A 16,504-nucleotide genomic window follows, 5' to 3' on the forward strand; every position below is an offset into this window, starting at 1 on the left:
TGCCCAAATAGCTCTAAATCTTACAGTGGCTCCTACACACTTTGCATAGGCCTCCTCAAGTCCTGCACATTTTATTAACCCAATGGTCGATCCTTGGTTGATTACTTGTTTTTTTGTTTTGTAGAATGAGTGACCTTGCAACTGCTATAGATATTACTATAAAATACTGCTGACCTTTCTTTAGGCCTTTTACCTCCCCCCCCCAATGTACCAAATAAAACCAACATACACAATGGAACAATTGTTACAGATAAACAGCGGGAAATCAAACTAAAAACATCCTTCCAAAATTGCTGTAGACCAATACACTCATAAAATATATGTACCCAGCCCCCTTCATCTTGTTTTTCCATCTAAAACATTGCTTCCGATTCGTTGGGAACATCTTATGCAATCTCAATGGGGTGTAATATGCCATCCATCTGGATAGCAAATTCATTGTTTGAAAATTAGCACCTCGTAGTGCTTTACTCGTTATCTCACTGAGCTGCTGCCATTCTTTAGTGTTAAATTTACACCCTGTCTCAGAATGAAGTTTCTGGAGTTCTTTCATAATAATCTCTTCACTATGAGCCTTCTGATGTAATAACGATACCAAAATCCTACACCCACATTTTATTCAACACCTGCCGAGTGATTTTACTTGCAGCCTCGCTTAGCATGGTATAATTCTTTTGGAGGAAATTCACCATCGAAAGAAAACTCATATAGAAAGCAGTGCGTGGGTTACTGGATTGTAATCACATTGTTTCCCATGTAATTAATCTATCATGATTATAAAAATTCCCGAGCCGAACAAAACCTAATTCTTGCCATAGTTGGTAGAGTCCAGTGGGCATTAAACTTCCTGCAACACAATCTTGAAAATAGGAGTATAAGCACGGTATGTTGGAATATCTCGAGATTTAAAAAACAGCTGAGTTATTGCTGCTAATACCAATAGCACCTTATATCTAGTCCTTTTGGGGAGTTTTGCTGACGGTAAAAAAGCTTGAAATTTTATGGCACTTTCCTTCAGCATATAAATTAAAAGGAAGTTTTAAAAAACTGAATTTTGCTCTCCTAATTGTGACACCAGGTTAATCAAAGAGGCCTGATAGTATGTTGGAAAATATGGGAGTGCCAATCCCCCCTGTGCTACATCTAATTGTAGTGTGGCTAATTTAACCCAGGGCTGCTTATTATTCCAAACAAACTTCCGGATCATTTCATCCAATTCTTTAAAATAGGAACTTGGAATTTTTAAGGGGAGATTACTAAAAAGGAACAAAAACAATGGGAGCACTGGCATTTTAACCATCGGAATCCATCCTATCATTGATAGCTGCAGCAGAGTCCATTTATCTAGTAATTTTTTCACTTTCGCAAGCATCTTACTATAGTTCATTGGAAATAATTGACCATAATCATTTGTAACAAAGATGCCCAGATATCTAATTGTAGAACTCCAAATTAAATGTAAGGATTTCTGTTTTTGCTTGATTCACTTTGTATCCTCCTACTTGCATAAATTTCTGGATTTCATCCAGCACCTCCTGTATATTAGGACCCCCGATATAAAATTATGTTGTCTGCATATGACTTAATTATTGCCATCCCCTCCATGGGAGGCAAAATCTATAAATTATTACACATTTTTGCAGCTAGGGGTTCAATAAACAGGGAAAAAAAAAGGGGGATAACGGACATCCCTGTCGGGTTCCACGATTATTATTTACCATCCCTGTTTCTGCTCCATTAATAATAATTTTGCCTGCCACCTGGCTATATACTCCTTTCAGCATACGTATCAGCTGATGTGGAAAATCAAACTGTGGTCAGAAAAGGAGTTGGCCAGAATCTCTGTTTTGCCATTAGCTGATAATTTATCTACCAAAACAAAATCCAATTGGGATTCTGTTCTATAGCTAGAGCAATAACATATAAATTGAGATAAACCTGGGTGCCCTTGCCTCCATGGATCTGTTGAGGCAAAATTGGTGATCACTAACTTTGTCGATGTAGGTTTTAATTGTCGTTTTGTTTTATTCAAGGTATCAAGTGTCATGTTATGAATGTAATTAAAGTCACCACCCATATTCACTGCTAATTGATAGATTTGTTCAAGTGGGGTGGATTCATCATCTATAGGACCTTAACAATTCACTAAATTTAACACTATCTCTACAACCTTTACCTTCACCCATAACCATCTACCTTTCCCATCTCGTAAAACCTCCATAACTTGCCAGTTAATTGTATTTGATAATAGAATCCTGACCCCTCGAACCGCTAAATTAGCAGACGAAAAATATGCCAGCGCATATTGGGGATATCCGTCCTAAAATGGGTTTCTTGTAGAAATAATGCTTGGGGTTGAGGGATGTTAGCAAATTTAAAAAGCACAGCTTTTACATGGATTCAGCAAACCATTCAGGTTACATGTAATTATTGTTATATTTTGTGTCATTTTGATTTATCTTTGGAAACATATCTCGACCTCAACCACTCCTAAATTTTTATCTTCCTTATTAACCTTTTTATCTCCGTCATATCCCAAAAGACATATTCTACGTAGTATCTTGATAACTCGAAAACACATCCTATAAAGCTTGCACTTATCCTGCTAAATTTTTCCCCTTTGCTTAACGCGACCCAAACCCTCACAAACTCCCCGTGCCCCTTCCTACCCCTGGCAATTGGGGAATAGCCCACCATACCCCTTGCCTCCCCACCCTAATTTTACCCCAAGTTGGGTGCCATGGTATTGCACCCTGAAGTGACCTGTTCCCCCTTATATCTCATAAAATCAGAGAAAAACAATCAATCTAAAAACAAATAGACAGCAACCATTCCCAATTCTCTTTCATTATCTACTTTTCCGTAGTAATTTTCTGAGCAGTTCCTGAGCCTCGTCAAGATTTGTGAACATATGAAATTTCCTTGCACCAAGACTCGTAGCTTAGATTGCTGAGCTATAGCCGCCTGAGCCCTGTGCCTTAAACAAGTACAGAAGTTTAACAAATTCCTTCCGATAATGAACCGCCGCTGCAGATGTATCCGAAAAAATTAGGCAGCTAGGCACTTTGCAAGTTGAGAATTGCTTCTTTTGAATAGCCCTGGTCAATATTTGTTCTTTGATCCGGAAACGTGCGAAGTTTACTAGAATTGTTCGTGGCAGCTTTGAATTTGGATATGACTGGGCTGGGACCCTATGTGCCCTCGTAATAGTGAGATCTCCTGAGAATTTGGGCAACACATTATCCTTAATAAATGTCTTGATCCATTGATGCATTTGTGCTCCCTCACAGCCTTCTGGAACACCGACGAGCTGCAGGTTAGATAATCGAGAGTGATTTTCCAACTCTTCTAGCTTACTTTCTGGTGAATGTTTCTGTTTTTTATCCAAAGTAGCCTGATGCTGCATCGAGGAAATCTGAACTTCAAGCTGGGATATCTTATATTCAGCTTCTTGTATTCTTGCAGGATAGCTACCAACTGCTTCTTCCATTTTTGACAGGCGAACATGTAATGCTGCTATCTTATTTGCTTGTGTTTCTTTCAGCTTGCGTATCTCATCCAAGATGAGATTCAGCTTGGTTTTAATGTCATATTGGATGATGGTCCCTTCCTCTGATACCTGTTTTCCTGGAGGTTCTGCCGGTGTTAGCTGAATCTGAGCTTGCTGTCCTGCCTCTGCAATTTTCTCCAACATGGAAGCTAGAGGCTGACCATCCATTGAGACCCCCTTTTGTTGTTCTAGGGGCCCAGGAGGCGGAGTTGGGGCTTGGATGGTTAGTGGCACGCTCGCTTGTATATTATTGACAGATTCTTGCTCTAGTAGTAGAGCTTGCGCAGGCGATGAGGATATTTTGGATTTCAGGAATAATGGGTATTCCTTGGTTTTACCTTGAGGCAAACTAGAGGAATCTTCCTTTGCGATCTCTTGATTCGCCCTCTCCTCTAAATTTCCTGTTGTCCAGCTGTCTTCACCAGCAATATCCACTTTATCAACTAAGTCAGATTGAGCTGGGAGTAACCCCTCAGCACCCAGTCCCTCGGTCGGCTTTTCCAGCTGGGGTGTTTCCAGAATTTCCAGGGCTTGATCACCTTTGACCCCCCCCCATCCTGAGCTCTACCACATCATCTTCCGAGCTCGGAGGACTTGATATTGGGGCCGAGTCACGACTTGCTTTTTGTGACCTTTCGTTTCTTGCAGTTGTTGAGGCTTTTTTCATCTGGGTCAATCAGGTTTTGTTTTAAGACCCACATTAGAGTCAACATGAGCCATCACATTGGCAATCTTTAGATGTTTACCCATCATAACAAGGGCCAGAAAGCCAAACCACAATGCTTTTCCCCACTCTTATAGGGGAGATAGCTGCCCACTAGCATCCAGTTGCGCACAGTTGTGTGCCAAATTCTATGCCTGCTTCTTTTTCCATCCTCTCTAATATGTATATTGAGCAATAATTCAGCGCCTGCGGAGTAGCATACTGCAGCCGAGAGTGCCCTCCCAGCTCAATAACAACTTGATAACAACTGCCAATAGTTAATGCTCCTTTAAAACAAAAAATCCCCCTGTTTCACTGACCAAGCATGGTGGTGCTCCTAGGCATCCAAACTAGTACCAACCAGGGGATTCTTTGGGCGTCCAGGCAGCAGTAGCAAAAGAAAATCCCTGAGAAACAAAATGACTCTGGATTGCAGAGAGCCCACTCATCTTAATTGCCAGTCTGTAGGAAAGCGGTTCTACCCCCTCACAGACCGCCTTCTGCTAACTGTTTCAAACTCCTTTCCATGGACCCCTCCAAGCCAGGGGGCCCGTGCAGGTCAAAAACACACAAAAAAGAGCAAAAAAGAGCCTCCATGTTTCATTGTCTCCTAACTGCCGGCATAGGAAACTGTTCTAAAGCAGAGGGAGGGGCAGTGCGGTCACTTGCCGCTATGCTAGGTGGGATTCGCCATAGCCGTCATCCTCCATTCGCCACCTCAACTTGATCTCTACTTGAGAGATAAGTGAGTATGTAAGTTTTGGTCCTGAAATACATTGGTCTTGATGAGTTCACAAAAGAGGAAGTGGAGACACATGTCCACATTTGGAAAATAATACATTTCTACCTACAAATTTTGTTTGGTACAAAGGTGTGAAGGAATGTTTTAAATACTGTTGAATATGGCATTGTAAGAAATTGGGGTATTGGTTGAGTGGGGTGGAAGCCCCACTCAGGCACCAACCACAGTCCTAATCAGAGTGCACCACAAAACTCACTAAATTAACTTGTGCTTAAACCTTTGGCAGCTTGGCACAAAGCAGTCAGCCTTAAATTGAGGCAATGTATAAAGTATTTATGCAGCACATGACAGCAATAAAGTAAAAGCACAACGAAGAAACATCCCAAATGAATTTAGAACAATAGAGTACATTTTGTAAGCAAAATAAAATTACACTAAAACAATAAAAATCCAGTAAGTAGAACTGGCGTTATGCATTATTAAAGTCCTAGGTAAAAATGACTTCTCAAAGCACCACTCGCTGGGATCTCTTTACGCTTGACTGGGTCAAAATCACAAGGTCAGGCAGACCGTGATGGAGTGTGGGTCAGGTTTGCTCACATGAAGAGTTTACGTTCTCAGAGTCCAAGTCCATGCGAGGAGCCTCAGCTGGAGCTTCGTGTTGGTGGGGTCAGCGAGGAGATCCTTGTTTTTCGTTTTTTTTTTGTTGAAACGTTTTTTATTGTTTTCCAAATCAACAACTCAACAAACATCCCCCTGCCTCCACCCGTCCAGGAAGTACCACATATTTATCATCAAGACCAATTATCCAGGAGAAGGAACAACCTTCCCACCCAGTCCCCTCCCCCCCTCCCCCACCCTATGTCAGTGTGCCCCCGTCCCTTACCCCTCGTCCGAGGCGCCCCTCCTCCCTGATAAATAAGATACAGGAGCCCAACCTCTCCCTAAGCAAACAGAGCCTTCCCTCATGCCGAGCCAAGGTGCGGGCGGCCAGGGCCTACCGCCAGTCCCCTTCTACTCCCCGCTCCCCGCTGCCTCCTGCCTGTCAGATGTGCTCTCCCCTTCCCCAGCATCAGACATCAGAGGAGATCCTTGTTGGTGCAAGGAGCAGTCATCATTGGAACTTAGCGTTAGTGCAAGACGAAGGTGGCCGCTGTTTGGCACAAAGAGCAAGTCACTGGCAGAGCTTTGCATTTGTGGGAGACGCAATGACTGTTGCTGATGCAAGTAGCCCACTCGCATTCGCATAGAGTCCCAAACCTCTGGATTTTCACATGGAGTTCAGCTTAGAGGTAGGAGGAGTAGACACTGAGGCCAGCCATGGGTCCAGGACCTAGGGACACCTCTGGGGTGTCAGGATCCACTTCAAAAGAGACAAGCAGCAGGGTTCACACAGGTCCTGGTGGTGCTGGTCAGCAGGGCCTTTGAAAGCCTGTTGTGTCTCAATAGCTCAAACAGGAGGTCAGCCAACTGACCCTTTGAGTCAATTCTAGGGATCCTGGGTTCAAGGTAATCAGGTCCAGACATCCTTCCTCAGCTAGCACAAACGTCCTTCTTCTGAATCCTCTACAGGTCCAGCAATGTTCTGATGGGAGGTTTTGAAGGTGGTACATTTATATGTAGGGAGAGTCTTTGTATTATGGGGCCACCCTTGTCTAGGGTGACAAAGGCAAGGGTAGGTCTGGTATCAGGTGTGTTAGTGTATACTGCATGCAAGGTCCTTTGACATGTGATCAAGGCAGGGCACAACTCCTCCCCAGCCTTCCTGTCAGGAAGATCCACTCCCTCTACACCGAGGCCCCCTTTGTCTCCATGTCTGGGAGTCTGGTACAACACAGGAGAGCCATGCACATGCATGTGACCCTGGACACTGGCAGGAAGGCAATGTTTGGTTTGGACAGGAAAATGGCAACTTCCCAAAAATGGCATTTTCGTAATGGTAACTTAAAATCTGACTTTTCCATTTAAAGATGATTTTAAATTAGAATTCAAATGAGTGGCATAATTATTTATCTATCTTTTTCCAAATTGAAGTTATCACTTTTTAGGTCCAACAAGGTATACTATTTTAGCCTATCTAAAGTGTGATATCGGGCAGGCACACAAGAATCGTCCTTATGTTTGGAGACAGTACTTTGGCCTTAAAAACATAAATCGCTGGGACACTATGGGGTCATTCAATGACATAGCAACTACATTTTTGTGTCCAATATTCCCCAATTGTCTGGAATTATTTTATGCTCCTGCTAGAAGGTGAACAAACTTTGTACTTGCAACAGACGTTAGTTGTACATAAAATACTAATCTAGGCTCCTAAAAAGATTAGCAGTGTAGCTAAACCCTTGATTTCAACCACCAAATTGGTTGCATGAAGTGATGGTGTAGCACATAACATGCAGTGGAATATATTGTTATATGTTGTTACAGAGATGTATACTCAATCTAACCCTGAAAAACGGCCCAAGTAGCCTATCCCTTATCTACATGACATCTACAGAAAGGTAACCAACTTTGGAGCAGATTTACAAGCCCCTTGCGCCACTTTAACGCCGCCGTTGTGTCACTTCTGTGACGCAGCGGCGGCGCAAAACCAGCGCCATGCTGCGCGGTATTTACAACGTGATGCATCTGGAAGATGCATCACGTTGTAAAGCCCTGCACCAGAAGTAGGCGTTCCTGCGCAGGGAGGGGCGTTCCGTCGCAGGAACGCCTCCTAAAAGTGGCCGAGTGAAATCTACAAGATTTCACTCAGTCACTTTTGAGCCCATGCTGTGTCAAAACCCTGCGCCTGCTTGAAGCAGGCGTAAGGATTGACGCAGCATTATAAAGATGGGGCACGCCAGAGCCTTGCTGGAGCTGCGTCGCGCTTGCGACGCAACTCCAGCAATGTGCTGCCTTTACGGCACAGATGCGTCACGCATCTGTCCGTTTTTGCACAATGGTGCGCCGCATTCTAAATGCGGCGCATCCATGGTGGCGGAGCTGTGATGCACAATAACTGGCGCATCCCTGCTGATATGCAGGGATGCGCCAGTTATTATAAATCTGCCCCCGTGTCTTTAAAAATCGAGGTACCAGCTTTTGGTACCATGGAAAGATGATGAAAGAAGGAAGGCTTAAAGACAATGGTGTGACGTGTTAAGCTTACCGTGGCTGATGAAGGTTGTGTACAGTGTTCCCTGTAGGGTAAGTGCATGTGCAACAACCCTCACCCTGAACGCGCAAACTCCATTATGATGCGCGTGCACTTCATACTTCACGAGACACCTTTTGCAGCTCTTGCTGTTAAAATGCGAGCAATTGGGGAAAAAAGATCACTTGCTTAAACGAGCACAGGGAGCAAAGGCTGCAATCTTCTCAAAGCACCGACCAATGTGGAAGAGGGGAACACAAGCAGCATGCCTCTTACACAGGCAGCAGTGTGTCAGGGTCGCCGAGGGTCACAAATTGCACAGCATGTGGCTTTCTCACGTGCCATTTGCTGTACTAGTTTCTGAGAGAAGCTGCTGAGCTTCACAGGCAGCGATGACTCTCAGGGCATGACCCGTGGCTTGCAGATTAATATATTTTTAAAGGTCGTGCACTAATTAGCATAGTTTGGCATGGCACACTGCATGCCAATATTTCGTTTTAAGTCCGAGCTAAAGCTGTGTTCAAATGACAAGCACTCAGTGCTTAATTTTATATATGTGCTTTCTTTATTTAGAGAAGTCTTTTGTGACCCTGCCCCAAGCATACTAAGTCATATGTGCCCCCAGCAGGCAGCATCATTAAGATTAGTCATGTTCCCTGCCTAGACCTGGGCTCAGCCATGGTGGCACTGCTCTCTTGTGAGTAAGACTGCAAGCAGCCATTGAATGGTAGACCACCACATCTTCGTGCTATTTCTTTATACATGTGCAGTGCGTTTCTCACTTCTAGTTGATTCCATCATGCCAGCCAATCATAGGTTTCATTTACCACCTCACTTACACCAACACGAGGGAACATCCTCAACATTCACCCGCCGTCTTATAAAACACACATTAAACTACTACTTAAACTCACATCAACTTTCTTATCTCACAGCTAGGGCTCTCAGCACAGCTCCCCATCAGCAGACGCCAAAGTCCCAATAGCGACCCCCCACCGCACAAGCAGCGAGCCCACTCACAGCTCTGTGGCGCTCCGGGAGCTCCCCTCACGGAAAGGACTGGCCCCCGTCTTCAGCCCAAGGGTCACTCACTGTTTATGAGGGGCGATTACAGTCGGACCTGCAGGAAGAGTCTCAGGGCGCTGTTGCCGTCCCATCATAGCTTTTATCACAGATGTTTAAGAGTTAGTAGTCGAACTGTGGGTATTGCAGATGGATGCAGACATATTTTTCTAAGAAAATCCTGTAGTATCTTGCACTGCAAGGGATTGGGTAAGCACCCCCTGCATTTAAGAGCCCCTCCTGGAGGGCACCCTTTCTTGCCACTGCGGAACCACTGCAGTGCTCAGGCTTCAGTAGTGAGGAGTGAGGCTGCAACCAACCAGAAAGCAGCTAAACCACTGGCAAGCCACTTGTCTGTGAGTGCTGGCAGGTAAAACTTGCTTTACTTCATGTCAGGAGTAAGTACTGTGTCCAGACCTATTTTTCCTTTCATCCTGATTCCTTTTTGCTTTCCCCGTTAGACCGTAGAAGAATGCAAAATAACACAAGGCCTAATGATTTTCTCCTGTAGCAGGACAGCTTGCCAATAGGGTACTACACTAAACAAAGGGTGCAGCGCCACTTTTGGATGTGTACATCAACAGCAGTGCATTGAGCTCCAGAGTTTATATTTTGTTTTTTTACAAATTATTCACCTGAAGCCCTCATTTGTTTGTGCTCTAGGGCAATTCTATTACCAAGATTGAATCTCATCCCTCTTCGTGTGATTACGGGCATTTGGGACAAAACCCTGAAAGAGGCCAGGATTTCTGAGTTGTGCCAGCAATACATCCAGGATCGCAACCACATATTGTTGGTGTGCCCTGACTTGCAGAATGCTTGATGTTATTTTCTAAGGCCTATCTTTATTGAATTCAACATCCATTCTGCCTTGGAGGCCCGTACATTTAACGTGTCCCCCCAAACGAGCTGATCTGTAATAAGGTCTTCCAATTTTTTTAATACTTCTTGAATATTGTTAGAAATGGGATTTCTGGTTGGCTAGAGCTTGCGCCAAAGCCAGGCAGAAACCACCACTCTAGTCAGGGCTGGGGAGTTACACACCAAAGATAACCCCTGCTCACCCCCTTGGTAGCTTGGCACGAGCAGTCCGGCTTATCCCGAAGGCAATGTGTAAAGCGTTTGCGCGCGCACCCAGCGACAACACCCAAGGCCCACCACAAAAGAAACTCCACACAAGGTATTATATAAAAATAGCCTTTGTATTATACCAAAACACATTAGATAATATTCACACAATTTACACTGTGCCAACTGGCACTGGGCAGAATTTTACAAGGGACTATTTACACAGGACAGGGCCACATGGGCCACTGTCATAATTAGCACAAATCACCAAGTGTACATGTAGAACATAACACAAATTAGCACTGTAGAACCCAACCAGAATCTACTGGCGCAATAATGACCTCAGCGTCATCACACTAGCATCAGGTATGAAACCTATCCTGTATCCATCACATTATGCAATTTCTCATACGTCTAACGCATTAGACCTTACCACCTAAGTATAACTATACTAGGGGCCTACATCGCACAGGGAAGTACAATCTCCCTAACATCCACCTAAACAGGTAACACAACCTCCTAGGCAGAAATGACCACATTTAGAGGTATAAAACACAGGGTGCGCAAAACATGCTATACACAGTACATTTCCTAGAACCACATCACATTAGCATGAATCGCAATAACACCTCAATCACATTAGGGTCCAGGTCGCGCCAGAACCTAAACGTAGCAGCTGCCCACTACTTGCTGGGCAGCTGGGGACAAGGACAGGGCCTAAACGCTGCAGCTGGCACTAAGTGCTGCGCAGCTGTGGAAGTAATATGAGGCACGGCTCTCAAATGGTCCTTGACACAATGTCACAACGTGGGAGCCACCTAGGCTCTAGAAACAACATGTTCCCATGGAGCGCACGGGCTTCTGAAATAATTGTGCACCAATATAGCAAAGGAACTTGCCCCAAAGTACTGTGGAGTGCACTGGCGCTCTAAGACAAAGATTGCCCTCCTCGTTGGAGCCTCAGGGTTCTAAAAGCTAAACTGGGGACAACACGGGCCCTTCCGAGCCCTTCAACAATAATGTGCCCTTCGTTGGAGCCACGCAGGCTCAGAAATGCATTCTGCCCCCGTAGCGTTGGAGCCAGCTAGGGCTCTTAAAATAAACATGCCCCCATACGTTGGAGCGGCCCTCTGCCATGTGGGGCCGCTCAGGCTGTAGGCACCGGCACTGGTGCCTCGGTCCCCTCTTCCCCCCCAGCCCTCGTCACTTAGGGGCGAAGGCTGGACTGAACTCCTCTCGCGGTGCGGCGCGGGGCTTCCCTCACTCCTGGGAGCCCCGCGCTGCAGTCTTCACCCGGGCCCCCTCCTGGGACTTCACCTTATCGGCTCGCGGAGGCGGGGTGGGCTCCCGCCCTCCTTGAAGGAGTCCGCCACGCTCACCACGCTTCACCCGGTTCCCCATCTCGGGACCGGGACTTGTAGATGGAGCCTGCGAGGCTCCGGGCGGATCTTGGGCGGCAAGCGGGACTTCCTTTCCTCAAGCGGAAGTCCCGCCCCGCTCCAGGCGTCTGGCCGCCTGACTTCCGGTTTTCAGCCGAACGGGGCCGCGGCGGTGAACGTTTGCGGGCACAGTGCGGGGTGGGCACCCGCAGTTTTAAATAAAGATGAAGCGGGGTGGGCACCCGCAGCAAGCCATCACGTGCTACAAAGATGCAGGGTGGGCACCTGCTCACCAAAAAGCGACAAAATAAGCGGGGTGGGCTCCCGCACGGCCGGCATCATGGGGGAATCCCTAGTTTGGGGATTCCCTCTCCCTCGCTCGCAGTGCGACACTGCACAGCCCCAGCTCCTCTCTCTGGGGGAATAAAGCGCTCTCCAGGCGCTATGTTCAGGACCAAAATCCAAGGCAAAGCGCTCCCAGGCGCTAGAAGAATGCAGCAAAAAGTTCCCAGAAGTCTTCCAGGTATGCAGGGGCTGGGCAGGGCAGAGGGAGGCAAGCCTTCCCCTGGGCCCCAGCAGCAGCACACCCCTGGTAGATTCGAGTCAGAGCAAGAACATTTTCATGGGGTCACAGCCCCTCTTTTATACACCAAATCCTTTGTCTGAAGGTGCAGGGAAGGGGCGAACCACATACAACTGGTTCTTGAGCGCTTTGTTTTGCTCAGCCCCTCTCCCTATTCAGAGAACAGGCCAGGATCATCAGTCGCACCACAGGGGGCGGAGCCAGCATTGTGTGGGGAAAGCCCAGCCCTATTCAGGTCCTAGGTATACTCCTCCCACCCATCTACCTGCTGATCTCCCCATTCACCACTGGGTGACTCCTCCTGACTCTGGGGATTCCCTAGCCCGTCACATGACCTCAGGCAGCCAATCGCCAGACAAGGCACTCATCTCACACTGCACACAGAAATGCCCACTTCTAGAAGTGGCACTTCCAACCTAGGTACATTGACGCCGCACACATCATCGCGCAGCATTTCATCACAGGAGTCTGCACATACCAAACTCGGCCCTGCACTCCCCACGCATCAGGAACTAGCACGGTCACTCAGATCCCCCATGCATTCCTATGGGAGGGCAGGTCAGTCTCATTCAACCACACAGAGCGCACGCGCTTTCCACTGGGACACAGTGTGAAAGCGCCTAGAGGCCTAAAACCACTAGTACAACACAGGAAAAAGGCTAGGATACTGCAAAAAGTTCTAGGGGTGAACTTGCCAGAAGGGCCAAGTCCAACAAATATCTATTAGGATTTTAGTTGCTATACTTTGATTTGTGACATCATTATATTTCAAAGTTATTTATATATACTGCTATATTTTTTAACATTGTATTTATAACATTCTTTTATGTATAACATGCATTTCTCATACTGCTTATTGCACATTGTTTTTATAAAGGTTCAAAGAATATGTTATTGAATAAGTATTTTGTATGTCTTATCAGTTTCTGCAGTGTTTGGAAATATTTGACCACAAAAAGCCTCTAATATGATGTGATTAAAAAAATGGTGCTATATGGTGTCTTGCATATTGTAATTTTATAAAGGACAGTCTGCTGATGTTTAAGGATGTATTTATATCATTGTGTTATGTTTTACTTGCACTTTGCACATTGCTCTATGCACGTTGCACTTTAGAAAGGTTTGAAACATGTAGGTATTGAATAAGCTTGAGTCATGAGCATTAATTTGCTTCCTCATGATTTTGGAATAGGTTAGCATAAAGTGCCTCTATTGTGTTGTGAATTGAAATATGATGTTCTATGGTGCTATGCACACTGTCACTTTTCTAAGGATAACTATCATTGACCTTGTTTGATGGATGCAACTGATTGGAGGTTTTATATTCTTTTAATTGTGGATCTAATATGTATATTATATAATTGCTCTATTATCTGTTATAGCTTATGTGGAACTCAATAGGAGTTCCGTATTATAATAAAGCCAAATTTAATAGAAATTGAATTGATAATGTGCCTTTAGGTAATTCAAATTGAACCATTTTACTTTCTCTTTAAATCTGCTATTAGTTAATTTTATCTCAACTATTTAGTGTCATAGCTCCCCCTATAATAATGCATGTCTAGACACACCATAAAGTCGGAAGAAGCTGCCCCCACAAGGTCCGAGAGAAATTGGTCCATATCAACTTTAGGCCAGCTCACGATCACCCCTTTTTTGCTAGTATGAGCCAGTGAGAGTCAAATCTTCACTATCTGACATATTTTTATTTATTTAAAGAAATTACTAATCATGATAGCAAGTAGTTTACGATCATTGAAAGGGGAAACTACACAGACATAATCTCTAACCAAGTTCTTAAAATTTTGGGAGGACAAAATGAAATCTATTAAGCTAGAACATCCCCCAGACATACCAGCCAGTCCACCATCTCCTCCTGGACACCTATCACGAGCGAAGACACCACCTCAATCATGAAAGGCATCCACTCAGGGGCACCCACCGACCCCTGCCCTCCACACATCTACCACAGAGCTGCCCCCGCCATCGCACCGAACTACAATGCACCATCAACACCACTTTCGAAACAGGCACCTTCCCAGACAACTGGAAACGCACGGAAGTCAGGACTCTGCTCAAGAAGCCCACAGCTGACCCCACCGACTTCAATAACTACCGGCCCATCTCGCTCCTACCATTCGCGGCCAAAGTTGTAGAGAAAACAGTCAATGGGGAACTGACACAATTCATCGAAGACAATGCCGTCCTCGACCCTTCCCAATCCTGATTCTGAAGCAACCTCAGCACCAAGACCACCCTACTTGCCGCTACAGATGACATCCGCACCCTCCTGGACCAAGGCCACTCCACAGCACTTATCCTACTCACCCTTAGGGGTGGGCGGAATTTGCGGAATTAACCTTCGCAAATTATCGCGAGAATGTTTAAAATTATCGCAAACAAGCAGAAATATCGCGAAGATGCGGAAGTTTTTTTCCGGCATGTTCGCGAGATTTTCTGCATGGTTGCGGGTCGCCAACTTACCCATGTGGTTGCTTGCGGGCGCGGCCATCTTGTTTTGAGTTGTTCTCGCGGTGCATGATCGCGAGAAGAAAGACGTGATCGCGCGACGCATGACGTCACTGCGGGCGCGAACTGTCGCGAGACAGCGCAAATGGCTAAAAACAATACAACATCTCAAGGAGAACGCGACCGGATCAAGAAAACTTGTCGGCGAATGCAGGGATTCAGGTAAGGCGATCGCGCGCGCGCGAGAATGTATCATTTTACAGCGCGAGCAAGAAACAAATTATCGCCAAGCTGCGGAAACCGGAATTTTTGACATTTTCGCGCTCTCCGCGGAACGCAAAAATGTCAAATTATCGCAATTTCCGCGAACGGAACGAAATTTTTGCCCAGGCCTACTCACCCTATCAGCAGCCTTTCGACAACGTCTCCCACCGCACACTCATCGCCAGACTACACAACACCGGCATACTAGAAACAGCCCGGGACTGAATCCGACCATTTCACACCAGAAGAAGCCAAAACATTAGATGCCACCCTTCCTCTCCGATCCCACGGAAATCACCTGTGGAGTCCCACAGGGGTCATCACTAAGCCCGACCCTCTTCAACATCTACATGGCCCTCCTCGCCGACATCCTCCGACAACATGGCCTCAACATCGTATCCTACGCTGATGACACCCAGCTCATCCTCTCCCACACCAAAGACACCACCACCGCCAAACTCAGCTTCCAGAAAGGAATGCTGGACGTCGCAGTCTGGATGAATAACAGCTATCTAAAGTTCAACACCGAGAAGACAGAAGTCCTCGTTCTCTGAACCAATCCCTCAGCATGGGACAACAGCTGGTGGCCAACGGCCCTTGGAAGCCCACCGCCCCCCTCGGACCATGCCAGAAACCTTGGCATCGTACTTGACTCAACCCTCACCATGAACCGACAGGTGAAAGCCTTCACCTCCAGCTGCTTCAACACCCTCTGCATCCTCCGCAAGACCTTCATATGGATCCCACCCCCCGAGTCAAGGAAGACGTTCACCCATGCATTCATCACCAGCAGACTGGACTATGGAAATGTACTCTACGCCAGCATAAACAAATCCCTACTCTGCAAACTCCAGACGATACAGAACACCGCCGCCAGACTCGTCCTGGGCATCCCCCGGCACAAACACATCAGCCAACATCTACTAAGGCTCCACTGGCTCACCATGGAGAAAAGAGTCACCTTCAAAATCCTCACCCATGCCTACAAATGCCTACACAACACCAGACCCAAATACCTCAATGACAGAATCAACTTCCACGTACCCAAAAGAAACCTCCGCCCTCCAACCCCGCACTAGCCGAAACCCCACGCATACACAGAGCCAAGGCAAGTGGAAGATACTTCTCTCACATTGCGGCCAAGACCTGGCAGAGATCAGATGCACCCCTCCCTGAGCACCTTCAGGAAAACCCTCAAGACCTGTCTCTTCGGATAAGCAGTTCTGAGGACACCCCCCCCCACCCCAGTGCTTTAAGACCCTCACAGGTGAGTAACACGCTTACAATCCCCCTGATTGAATGATTGATCCCTTCCCAATATATGTAGGGCTGATGGCTAGTTTTTCAAACAGAGAATCAAAGGTAAATACCAGGATGTATTTCATACGAAGCAGATTGATTTTCTCTCCATACAAGCTATGACAAAAATGGGTAATCGGATCCCCATTTGCATCCATTAAACCACAGCACCCTACAATAGACCATAAACAAAGCTTTGTATTAAAATCACCGATCCATAAAATCAGATAGTCGCCATTGTTACTACTTAAA

The sequence above is a fragment of the Triturus cristatus genome, chromosome 9 (assembly GCF_964204655.1).
Source record: "Triturus cristatus chromosome 9, aTriCri1.1, whole genome shotgun sequence".
NCBI classification, from domain to species: domain Eukaryota; kingdom Metazoa; phylum Chordata; class Amphibia; order Caudata; family Salamandridae; genus Triturus; species Triturus cristatus.